This window comes from Strigops habroptila, chromosome 1 (genome assembly GCF_004027225.2).
Source record: "Strigops habroptila isolate Jane chromosome 1, bStrHab1.2.pri, whole genome shotgun sequence".
In the NCBI taxonomy this organism is placed as follows: Eukaryota; Metazoa; Chordata; class Aves; order Psittaciformes; family Psittacidae; genus Strigops; species Strigops habroptila.
In genome coordinates, this window is record NC_044277.2 from 24129297 (window position 1) to 24142186 (window position 12890).

Genomic DNA, 12890 nt, shown 5'->3' on the forward strand with positions numbered 1-12890 from the left:
TAAAATCCAGCATCATGTCTTTTCTTTCAGTCATCTTCAGTTAGAACAAGGGAGGGTTTTGCAGTGAACCATTGCCTGTGCCATGACCCCAGCCACCTTGATTCTTTCCTTCTTCACTTGTATCTTTTGCAAGAAAATAGTTAGATGGAGAAGTAGGAAGAAGTGGAAATTAAGAGTGAGATGTATCTCAACAAGACAGCTCTATAAAAGGGAATTACTCAGCAGCATTGGGAATAAATTAGGAAAAAAAGAAAAGAAAAATCCAGGATTTACTGCCCTTGTCAGCTATTTTGAATGAATCAGATCCAAAACCAAATCTGAGCCCTCGCGTCTGGAAGAAAGAACAGTACTTAGTCATGTACCTAGGGACAGTAATGCTTCAGGCTGGGTTGGTAGTGTGCCTCAACTATCTCCTTGTTTTGATATCAGCCCCTATGCCTCAATTATTTGTTTTTCAAATATTATTTGTTTTTAATCTCAATTATTTGTTTTTCAGGGCCCATTCTGCAGGGTTGCTGACCCTGACTGGCCACCTGAGTTCCTGAGCAGTAGGGCGGCAGTCATGTGGCTCAGCAGGCACTGCCTTTCCCTAACACAAGGCCGTTATGATTCATGGTCCATTTACTGTGGCCTTGACAATCACCAGTGAGCCACATCATTGGGAATTACTGCTGGGGGTGACTGTGGCTTAATACTCATGAACACATCATCTAGGGGGGTGACTTGAATATAAGCAGTCGGTTAGCACATTGTCATGTGCAGCCTTCATGCCATGATGCAGAACAGCAATATTTCCATTTAAATGCCAGGCAGGAAAGCTATGTATGGAGCAGAGTACAGGATACAAGTCAATCTAGTTCAGTTCAATATTCTTATTTGTGAGTTATTGTGAGCTAGGCAGAAAGCAAAACAGCCTACCGCTTTCAGTATTGTTCTCTTCCTAAGTGATCCTGAAAGGTTTTATTGATGTAAGCTATTCCCTTCATTTAGGCTGAGCTCTGAATTGCTTATGAACCCCAATGAGGTGTCAAGGTATGCATTTGACAATATCATGACATTTTGCAACTGTGCATGATTTGTGAAGATGGACTACTTGAACTAAACAAGGCATGCCATCATGGCTGCAAGCTGAGGTCTAGCTAGTGCACACACACCAAAGCCCCATTTCTCATTTAATCTCTAGATTAAATTAAACAATAAGCCCATGTACCCATTCTAGGAAGCAAGAACATTTGCAAGCTGAGTCAGCATGGTAAGACAGGGAGCTAGTGCCAGCCAGGTCAAGGAGGATTTGCAACTTCGGGAAACCCAACTGGCTAGCAGGGATCTTGCACAACAGGTTTCCTACACAGGCAATATGTAGAGAGAGGGTCACCTTCAGAGGGGAATTGAGCACCAGAGCCTGCCTTAGGCATCCCTGATTACCCTCTGCAAGTGTCATCTTTCTCTATTGACTAAACACAAAGGGGTGTAATTGCCCGTAAGAAAAACAGCTTTTCTCTCCAGAGCCTTAGTTAGAAACCGGAATGCAGGACGTTTGATCGCCCTTGAAGAGAACAGCAGGATCAGCGGTACAGCAGGAATGGACATTGACCTGCCATGCCTGCTGCCTGGTCAACAGGGTGAAAAGGGACTTTCCAAGGTCAGAGACAGTTTATAGGTATTTTCTGGCTCCTCTGGTTCAACTGAAGGGAAAGTAGGATCAGGAGGAGAGGCTCCAGGCAAAAAGGCAAAGGAATTCAGTAGAGTGTGGGTAAAACCACCTTACCCCACTCCTGGTTTATAGCTTCTGATCCTGGATGCAGTGGCTTGCTGTATGTGAAAGTACTGTTTTTCAATGTGCTTTGTCATGAAAAGGCTGTTACAGGAAGGTGGGGGAAAAGAGCCCTGCAGCAAGTGGGACACTGACTCCAGTCCAAAGATGGTCAGACAGTCCCTCAGGTGCATGTGTACAAAGGTCCTTGCCCAAAACAGAAGGAGACAGTGGCTGTGCAGCGCCGGCGCTCGCTGCCTCCAGCTCCGCTCATCCCAGCCTCCTGTTAACCACTGTTTTGGAACAGTTGCTTAGATACCACAAGGGCCTGGCTTCAACTTCAGGCAAGTTAATTTGACATTAAAACTTGACAATACCAAATGTATTCCAGGGTTGAGATACACTTGCAGATGGAAACCACAACATTGGTAGACATCAGTATTAAATCTAACTTGAATGAACAAACCTCTTGTCAAAGATCCGGTCAAGCCCTTCCCCTTTGCTTCTCCTCAGGATCTCAAGGATAGTTGCAGTAAGACCCACATGTGAAATTCCATATGCCTTTGGCTTGCTGGAGCTGAGGTGAATGCCAGCCCCGTCCATCCCTGACCTCAACTCTTTGATGTGGGCTCCAGGAGCAACTTCACATTTGTCCGTCTTTGTGGTGATGAGGCCCTTCAATTTTAAAGGCCATGGCTGCAGACCTAACAACATCTCACTCCTGGTTCTCGCATGGTTTTTTAGGAAGCCACTTGAGATGCCAGCTTTCAGGCTCGTGGTTTATTTACGCTAATGAAGGCACCACTTTAGACAGACACCACTCCAGGACATTTCCTTAATTACCTAAGTAAAAATAAAAAAACACAACAAACAAAAGGGATCGCATGAGGAACCCACTCTTCCACTCTCTCCCCCATCCTATTCAGAGTCTGCTTCTGTCCAATCTGCAGGTAGTGAGTGACCTTCTTGGCATCAAGCAGGTAAAAGTGGCAGAAAGACCAAAAATAAAGTATTTCTTATTCGTTTGTGGCTTTCAGACTATTTTTGGACAAATGATCAATAATAATCAGCAGTCACAGATGCCAATTTTGCTGGATAAAAGGTCGTTTATTTCTCATGCTTCTTTCTCTTGCATCCAGAAACACATGTTCTCATTTAGAAACTAATGGGACCTGGTTACTGTGCTTTTCTGAAGTGTTTTTGTGACTGATGATAACTCAAAAGTGCTTCTGTGATTTTTCCCTTATCACTAATATATTGATGGTTGTGTAGCACTCTGCTGCAGCTCCATTTCCTGTTGTAGAGTGCTGACCTAATGACCGTCTGGGGCGAGTACATGTGGACTAGTACTGTTTGGGTCCCTCTCAGAGCAGCCACATAACACTGCGCTATTCCTCCCATTTACTTAATCACGGTTACATCCATGATTTGATACAGTCAGAAACACAGATTTGAATAGATTTCACTTTCTGTGAGAACATTCGTTAAATAGATGTTCACTGGGCCAAGTCTTGCAGTCTTTAACCAGATATTATTTCCAAGAAGAACAATGGAAAGGAGCCTTAGATCAGTGAAAATCAGAGCACTCTTCCATTGTTTTCTTATTAATATATCTCCTTCCATTTGGAATGTGACAGATTGTCTCTCTCATCTTAACAGCTGAATAATGGGGCCCTTATTTCCCTTGGGAAACATCTAAAATGGTGTAACATGCCACTGAGAACAAATAACCTAAGAAAAGTGCTGCAGACAACATTTTAATGAGCTTTATCAGATGAGGAAAAATATAATGTTTTCCTGTGCGGCCATGGGGGGAACCATGAATCTTGATCTTGACAGCAGCTCTGCAAGAGAATGAAGGCAAAACTGAGAAAGGATAAGGTTTTTCAGTGCCAGCTTTCACCCTTGAAGACCAGACTCTCTCTCTTATTTGGTCTGTATAAAAATTGTCTATGTCTGCAGATATTTCTGATCCTCTTCTTTGTAATATCTAATTGTATGCGAAATTGTAGTTTTGAACCATACTGACTGACAGAAAAAACAGGTAAAGCAAATTGATAGTTGTTTGGGTTAATTATCATCATATGAAGAAAACCCAACTAATTGTTTTTCTAGATTAAAAACATATGGAAATAAAAATGTGATTTAGTGCCATTTTATGTTCACCTCACACAAGATGTGTCTCTTTGCCTAACTTTGCCTCTCTTACCATAAGGAAAACCACGAAGTAGTTACTGTAAAAAGAAGATAAGTTACCTTAAATGGACAGCAGATTTCCCTGCTGGTAATTCCCAAGTGGAATAAAGCCAGGCAGTGTTAACAGTCCTGTCAGGGAAGGGAAAGGAAGGGAAGGGAGGGGAAGGGAAGATCAAGTCACAATATTTTAAGTGGAAACGTTATAACTGCAATTTTCAGAAGTAAATTGAATGGACAATATGTATTTTATATATATTATACTACTTCAACCATTTTTATTTTTTTTTCTAAAAGGGTGCCCTCAATAAGGCATTAAAAATCAATATGGTACAAGGGAAAATAAATAGAAGTTATAATTCCTTATCTGCCATCAGAACAATGAAGCTCAGGTAAGGATGAAATAAACAGGTCATTTATAAGTTAGTATAAGATTTGGAAAGCCAAAGTCATTGTTTATTAACTAGTAATAGTAAAGTCTGCATCTATCAGGATACCTGCTGACAGATTTATTTCTGAGTGTAACTGGAGAATATATTTTTAGAAAAGGGTAGTAGTATATTTTTCATGCAATTTGAAAGTTCAGCAGGAAAAAATAACTCAGTCTTGCAAAAAAATCCTAGGGCAGTGCTGTAGTTTTATGAGCACTAGATTTTACCAAGATTAGTGTTCAGCAAAAGTTAAAAAAAGAAAGGTTTGCTTTTTAAAGAAAAAAGCTTTTTAAAGAAAGGAATTGCTTAAAAGAAAATAAATTGCTATGCTATTAAAGTTCCTGCAAGCAGACTAGCAAAACAGGAGGTCTAGAGGCCTACTGGGAGAGGGGGATTTTGTTCTCAGAGGAGAAAAGAATTTTAGTAGCAGACATTTGCATTCTTCTGTGATGTTATCTAAAATGTGCTTCATTTTTCTGCGAGCTTAGCAAATACAGAAAGGTCCAAACTCAAACTTTTCATCAGAAATTGCCTTTTTATAGTGAGGATATGAGATCCTGGCCCAAGGATGCACACTGGGGCTGACTGGCTGGTACCTCCATAGAACATCTAGAGGGTGACTGTGTCTAACCAGCAGCTCATGGTCTACTCCATCGCAGCATTTGTGCTGAGTGCACATGGCTGGAGAAAACTGGTGGGAATATGGCACCCTTCACCCAACCAGAGACTTAAATTCAAAATTTGAAGGCCAAATATCTTAACAAAGAGAAGTAATGCAGCTCATAGTAAACCAATACAGTGTGGTTTGGAACTGGTCTCCCACCTCCAAAAAACTACTGAGAATATTAGGGGTTTGAGTAAACAAATTCCTTCACCAAAAAAAAAAAAAAAAAAAAAAAAAAGGTGGCCACTGCGGAAAATGTTGATGCCATTAAAGAAACAACAAAAACACATTTTGACCATAAATATTTTCTATTTTGAAATATTGCTACAATATTCCACTAGCTGCAGGAGCTGAAATTCAGCTGTTTTCCATCCAGGCTCCACTGTGGTCTGGACTTCTTCATCACAGGACATCACCCTGAATGCACCGGAGAGCTCTGTGAGGGGAGAGATACTGCATGTTCAAGATGGGATGTGGAGAGAGACTGCCCATGGGAGGAATGGGATGAGGAGGCAAGGATCATGCTCTGGCTGGTGGGCATCAAGCAGAGGCAATTCAGAATTTATGATCTGACTGAAAAGATTGTGATTGACTAGTAAAGTTCCTGAAATATCTCCTTCTCTTTCTCATTGTTGTCTGATACAACCTTAAACCAGAATCACTTTGCTGGAATAGCAGTTGGCTGAGAGACCATGCAGCCTTTGGGACTTAAGGGTTGGATGGGGGAGTGCATCTGGAAAAGCACCATAGCTTACCTTTAACTTCTCTAGCAGTCTGCATCTAGAAACACAGCTAACAGTGTGGGCCAGCAGACAAGTAGGCTCAGAGACTTGGGATATCATGACCTTGTGTTGCTATTTGCAACAGCAGTTACATGTGTTGTAAGATGCTTTGAAAGCTATCAGTAATCAGGTATATGTGCCATTTCCTCACATTGTTGGATGCTTATTTTCTATTTCAGAGAGGCAAAGAACAGGTGGAGGCAGCTGGGATTATGAGTGGCATTACAACATGCTTTGTATTTTATGTTATAAATTAATTATCCAAACTGAGCTTTTACAAGAGGAATCATGATTTAACCATAAGAACAAAGAACAAAACTGTGTTTTGAATGACTTATACTTTCGAGTAGAGCAATAAACATTTTTATTGAAATGAAGACATTAAACTAGGACGGAGAAAAGGCCTAAGTTTAGATCCAGATATAGCTAAGTATTGCATAATCTTCCTCTACATGACTTTGGTGCTGTAATGTATCACTTACCTATCTGTAACATAAATCCCATGAACTTAAAGCAATCCTGAAATAAACTTACTTCTCATGATCACGTCAAGTATATTTCTTACAGCTTATAGTTTGAGTGGCTTTTCCACTACCTAGTGGAAAATCCTATGGATTTGAAATAACATCTTTGCTTTAAAAAAAACTCACTCATGCTCTAGTAAAAAAAAATTGATGTATCTGCCCAATGACAAGAGATATCCAATTACAGGAAGGTCCTGATGCTGCAGAAAAGCTTACTTGTTCCTGTTCCCTTTCCCTTTGACTCCTCATTACTCACCTTCTATGACACATCTTGACCTTGAAGCAGACAATCTGTATTTTAGTTCTTTGACAACAAATTTTCACCTTGTGCAGAGCTCACAGTTACCCAAGATTTCTGCTCAGCCTCTGAGATTCAAAAGGCCATATATGTTTGAGAAAGGACAATTCAAACATAATCGTTGGCTCAGTTTGATTCAGGAGCTGTAAATTTACTATGAATTACAGTGATACTCCCAAATTTTTTTCTTTTTTTTTTTCTCTTTTTTTTGTGAAAAATACTCACCAATGTCCTACTTTATACTGCTTGCCTATGTATGATGAGCTGCTTACACCTTACTTGTCCTGATTATGGAAATGTTCACTGTATCTCTCACCTCTAAACAAAACTGGGAAGACAAAGAAGGGGTTGTTTGCTGAAGGGACTGCTGGTTGCACTCAGTTGTTGGAAAGGCAGAAAGAAAAGAGGAGAAAGAGAGAATGGAGCAGAAGCAGAATAACGTGAAGGGAAAGAAATAAAAGGGAAGGAAAAGCTCCATCCCCAGTGCTGCAGCTCTGTAATCTGGCCTAAGAGTCAGTTTTTGGAGTGGCATTTTGGGGATTATTCATCCCTACTGAGGGCTGGGAGGATGATAAAACAATAGGAAAATAACAAGCACACACTTGCCAGAGAAATTTTTTCCATTTGTAGTGAGGTTAGAAACAAATAATCAAAACAAGATACAGCGAACTTTTGCTTTTTCCACAAAGTTTTCCCTGCCAAAATACTTAACGTCACATGGATTTGGCAAAGCTGCCAGCCTGGAGCAGCCACGGGGCTGCCGCGATGGCTCCCACCAGAGGAGACCCCTGCTGTGAGCGCACAGGGGCTGCAGCTCGGTGTCTGCTCCTGGGCTTTCTGAGGCTCCCTACCTCTGCCGTGAATTCCTTCTATTGCCAGACCTTTCTGCCACGGCTGTCAGGGTCCCCAGACGTCGGGCACAGGCTGTGTTCAGTCCTGCACCAACCCATTGACAGTCAGCCCAGCCACAGCAACAACCTAAACACCTCCATTAAGAAACTTTCCAAGGGTTACAAACCCTTAAGATAGCACAGATACAGATCTAGGGAGGAGATGCCTACACACTGTTCCCTGCTCCCTGGAGCACAGCAGATGCCCTGTGTACCTGTCACAATCTCCTTGTTCTCCTCTTCATGGAGAGAACGTGTTCCTAACAGATAAGAGTTATCCCTATGGCTTTGGTGTAACTGCCAGATTAAAGAACAAGAGCATTAAGGGTAATCTGGGTGTTTCAGAGCCGTGGATTTCCACAGTTTGGTTGCACTCTCACAGGTAAGTAGAGAGAGAGAAGCAGAGGGCAAAGTTACAGGGTCTTTATTAGAGGTTGGAGACATCATCATCACCAGCAACATTATGGTGAAAAAGCCAATTATCACAATAGAAAGTATATCTTGAAGCTTGATTTTTGTTTTAACAGGTGAGGTTAACATTAACACCTCGTGGGTATTTGAGCTAGGTAGCTCAGGTCCTCAAAACTATTATAAATGAAACTAAACAATTACAAACGTGGTTCAGTCAACATCTTATTTAAATTCTATGAACACACTTGCAGTCTTCTGTTGCTCAGTTACTAATACAGAAAAAATCAGAGATAATCCTTCAAAAAGTACATGTGCATACAGTGCATTTATCTTGATATAGTTGCCCACAGAATACTCTGCAATATGCAATTATTATGAATAAACTTCATATTTGGAGCTCTCTTAGTCTTATTAATGCCTGTATTGAACACAAATACAAACAAACAGTTTTCAGAAGACTTTCCCACCAGGGAACATGGCAAAAAAAGTAGCTTGGTTTTATTGATTGCAGTTGTCATTGTGTTTTAAGGAACTGAGCTTACTTAACAACTTTGATAAGCAAGATTTCACACTGAAAGTTTTTCTCCTTCATAACTGGCATGAACTCAGAGAGACAACAAAGTTATTAATAAAAATATGCAACATAATCCACACAACATTCCTTCCTGGTCTCCTGCAGGAGAGCATGGTATGTCTCCAGCCTAGGAGTAATTCTGTAAATCAAATGATCTTTGTAACTCGGACCAGTCCTTTTGCTTAAAGTGTTGTCAACGTGATCTGCAAGGTGTAGGATGGAAAGCAGAAATGTAACTGTACTATATTTGCACTGCACTCCAAATTGAGAGAGAATGGAAAAATTAAGACCAGACTGGAAAAATAAAATCCCTGTTTCTAAACAATAAGAGCTGTGAGATATCCACTGTTTTGGTTAATATTTTTTTCCATGTTAAAAAAAGCCTATTTGTCTAAGGTGTATTTATAGAAGGCATTTCCTTATTCCACATTTTACTATGCCTCTAATTTTAAATGATGCCTTCCTGTGGCTATAGGCAGGGAGAAGCAGCAGTTCAGAGGTGGATTCGTGCTGAAGGGTGTTGGGTAGGTGACCAGCCCCCTTCCCTCCAAGCCATGGCGGGGCTGGAGACAGGCTGTGCACAGATGTCTCCATCTGCTCTGTGCTGGCACCACAGACCGCTTCTGTCCCGGAAATCTGTACATTAAAGCTTGAGCTCTCATTGAGCAGGAATAGCCCCCAGCTATAGATTGAAAGAGTCTCTTGACTTTGTGAAATATCACACATTCATTGCCTCAAAAATTTGCACCAACAGATGGAAAATGTGGGAAATCTTCGTAACCCCGTCTTACTTCTTGTCCAGGAAAGCTGCCTATTTCCTCATGGGGAGGACTGAGGGTATAACACTCTACTTATAAAAGACCATCTTTTTCCATCTTCAGAATTATTGAACTCCCATGAGGCCTTGGGATGTTTTCATAATTATTTCCAGTTTCTAAAATTTCTTGTAAATACAGACTCCTCAGCCCCACCGATATGAATAGAATAAACACTGACACACAAGTGGCACACATCTGTTGCCCCTGCCCAGCTCAGCCGCCTGGCGCAATTCTAGCCCCAGCCGTCAGGTCCCCTCATGGGCAATGCCTGGGTGCTTTTGAGGGACTATTCTCAGGATAACATACACGGATAACACCGCTCCGCTCAAGGGGGACAGTTGAGCTATGAGGGCTTTGGCTGTGCCTGTCGTGCTGTGCAGTCTGTCCTCGGGCTGGAACTGCAGTGCCTGGGAATATTGCTTATCAGTGCAGAGGCAGTTTGTTGAGCCAGTGTGGTTCCCGATGACTAAGTTATCTTTTATGGGCTTTGTTATTTCAGTTTAAAATGTCCAAAACCCCTCTGATGACTGTGCTACATCCCACAAGTGTTTTTACAGCATGTAGTGAAGGGTAGATGTTGCACGTCCTGGGCTGCACAGTAGAACAACCGAGGCTGCTTGAGGGTGCAAAGCCTGACAGAATACTGCCAGAGGGCTATGCAAGGGGAAGCAGACAAACTGGATGAGCATCATCCTTCCCAGCTGCTGGGAGGGGTCTCAGGAGAGAGGAGAGATCCCCTGGGGCCCCCAAAACAAGAGGGATGTGGAGCTGCTTGAGCAAGTCCAGAGAAGGGCGACAAAGATGCTGAGAGGGCCGGAGCACCTCTCCTAGGGAGACAGGCTGAGAGAGTTGAGGTTGTTCAGCCTGGAGAGGAGAAGGCTCGAGGAGACCTTATAACGGTCTTCCAGTACCTAAAGGGGTATTGGAAGGGGTACTGACAAGATCTCTGGAGAGGGACTTTTTACAAGGGCATGTAGGGATAGGACAAGGGCAGGGTGGAAGGGTGGTTTTAAACTGAAAGAGGATAGATTTAGATTAGACATTAGGAAGAAGTTCTTCCCTGTGAGGGTGCTGAGGCGCTGGCACAGGTTGCCCAGAGAAGCTGTGGCTGCCCCATCCCTGGCAGTGTTCAAGGCCAGGCTGGACGGGGCTTGGAGCAACGTGGCCTGGTGGAAGCTGTCCCTGCCCATGACAGGGGGTTGGAACTGGATCATCTTTAAGGTACCTTCCAACCCAAACCATTCTATGAACCTCATGCACACTGTATTTCCAGGGGAGACAGTTCCTACAGAAGAAGGGTTAGGGGTGAACTCAAACTGATGCCATGGGGGCAGCCAGGAAACAAGGAGATAGATGTGCACTGCAGAGCTAAGCTGTTTGAAGTGTAGATGCCCTCCTAATTGCAAGAGGCGATACTGCTGACTGATATTAGTAATATTATTTAATCCATTGAACAGAATATTCAATAAAAAAGCTGAATTCATACTGATTAAATGAATGCTCTCTATAAAACTGCCTACTTACACAGCCTCCCACAACCTCTCTTCCACATCTTCATTTAAAGACAAGAAAAGCCCCATTATCCTTCTGTGGCAGGGACTGAGTGTTTGATAAAAATGTCTGTGTGACACAAACATCTTTTGATTATGCTATAAAAACTGAGGAAACAATCCAGAGGGAGTTAGATGATTGGGTAAAGGGGTTTCAAAGAAAGGGGAAGTGATCTGAAAGAAAGAAACTAGTGAAAAACTGAGAAGCTAAGGCAAATCCATTCTGCACAAAGCTGACCATCTGGAACACGTTACTGAAGAAGAGATGTGGGATCACATAGATTGTTTCTGGAAAAGGAGGGGCTTGAGGGGCATGGAAAAAAACCCAACATGGTTGAATTTAGAGCCAGCCACAAACACTGAGCCAGATGGCTTTTTTTTTCTTCTTGTATGTATGTTCTCATCTTTCTATATCTCTGCTAATCGCTTTAGCACAGGAGAAGTAGATGGAGCAAGATGTTAAGGAGGAAGCAGAGGGACCTGGGTAAGATGAAAAGAACTTCACTTCTCTTGTATGCCTCTTTGTACTACAAACTGAAATTCAAAACAGGATTGTCTCTCTTATGCAATAGTACATCTGTTGCTGTTCTGAAGTCTTTGGGCACAGAAACTCTTTCCAGACAGTGCAGAGCAATCATTTGGGTGTTTTGACAGGTTTCCAGCTGTAAGCCATATATTTGTTTTATAGCAAATTTTAGGTTAGTTCCTAGAATTTAAAACATATTCAGTCTGCTTTTGTTTTACAATCTGTAAACACTTTTAGAGCTCTATTCTTTATTTAATGATAGATAGGCACAACACAGCTGTTCTCCAGTGGCCTGTATTTTCAGCATAACCTTATTCTTTCCTATACGCACTGTTCAAAGTTTCAAATATGCTAGAAGAACACGGGCCAAAACATCAGCAGGCCAAAAGTGCTCTGAAATAAACAGAGAAGGTGGATGATTTTTAATTCATATCTGGAAGACAGTGATACTGACCAGTATCCTGTGTACTTACAGTACCCAGGGCTATAGGGGACGGCTTGGGTACAGCTGGTACAGGAATATGTTTCTATGGCTCAGCAGAAGATACTCGAGGTAGTGCAATGGGTAGAAACAAAACAGGGATGTCAACACAGAGCCTGTTGAACAACTGCACGTAGTTTCTCAGAAAGGGCCAATAAACACAGGTTAAGCATTGCATCAGCATGATTAGAACTGCTCCTAGTAGCCAAGGCAGCTCGTTCAGAGCTGGTGTCTCAGCATGGCACTGCCCCGTCTCACATACTGCCACTGTGAGAGGAGCCGAGGGGAGCAAGAGCCCTGGGCAGCACAGTGATTGTATGACAAGCATCAGTGCAACGGCCCAGACAACAGTGTCAGAGGACCAGACCTGTACTTCTGATGATGCCCTCTGCTGTGCCCTGAACTCTCATTCGGCAGGTGCATTGTGACCTTCCCACCAGTAATAAAAAAGCCAGTTTCTACTTTGACTTCAGTTTATACTTCAAATACTGTGATAAAATGATCTCCCAGCACTAAGGAATGCAATGTGCCATTAAAATGACCACCACGGGCCCCCAGAATTAGGCTGACACCCAATCTACGTTCCAAATACTTGCATATAATCTTCCTTTTAGAGAAACTACACTGACAAACTGTAACTCTCCTCTTTGGATGTGCCCAGCTCACGTTCCCCTTCGTAAACACTGCACATCCACAAATCAACCCCACGCTCCAGCAGGATAAGTAACGTGCAAAGAGGCTAAATTCACCTTCTGACAGGTCGGTGCAAACACACTGAATTCTTTCCTCGGTGTCAAGTCATTTTTCAAGGAAAAGAATTTGTTTCCAGAAAGTCTTTCCCCCTCCCTTTACTTACAAAGCTTTAGGACGGGAAATCCTGTCAGCAGCAGGCTTGACCAGCATTTCTTTTTTATATGCTCACATTAATAACTCGATCCTTCTCAGAAACTACTCAGCTGTTTAAAACAAGCTGCCCACATGCACAGGGACAGCTC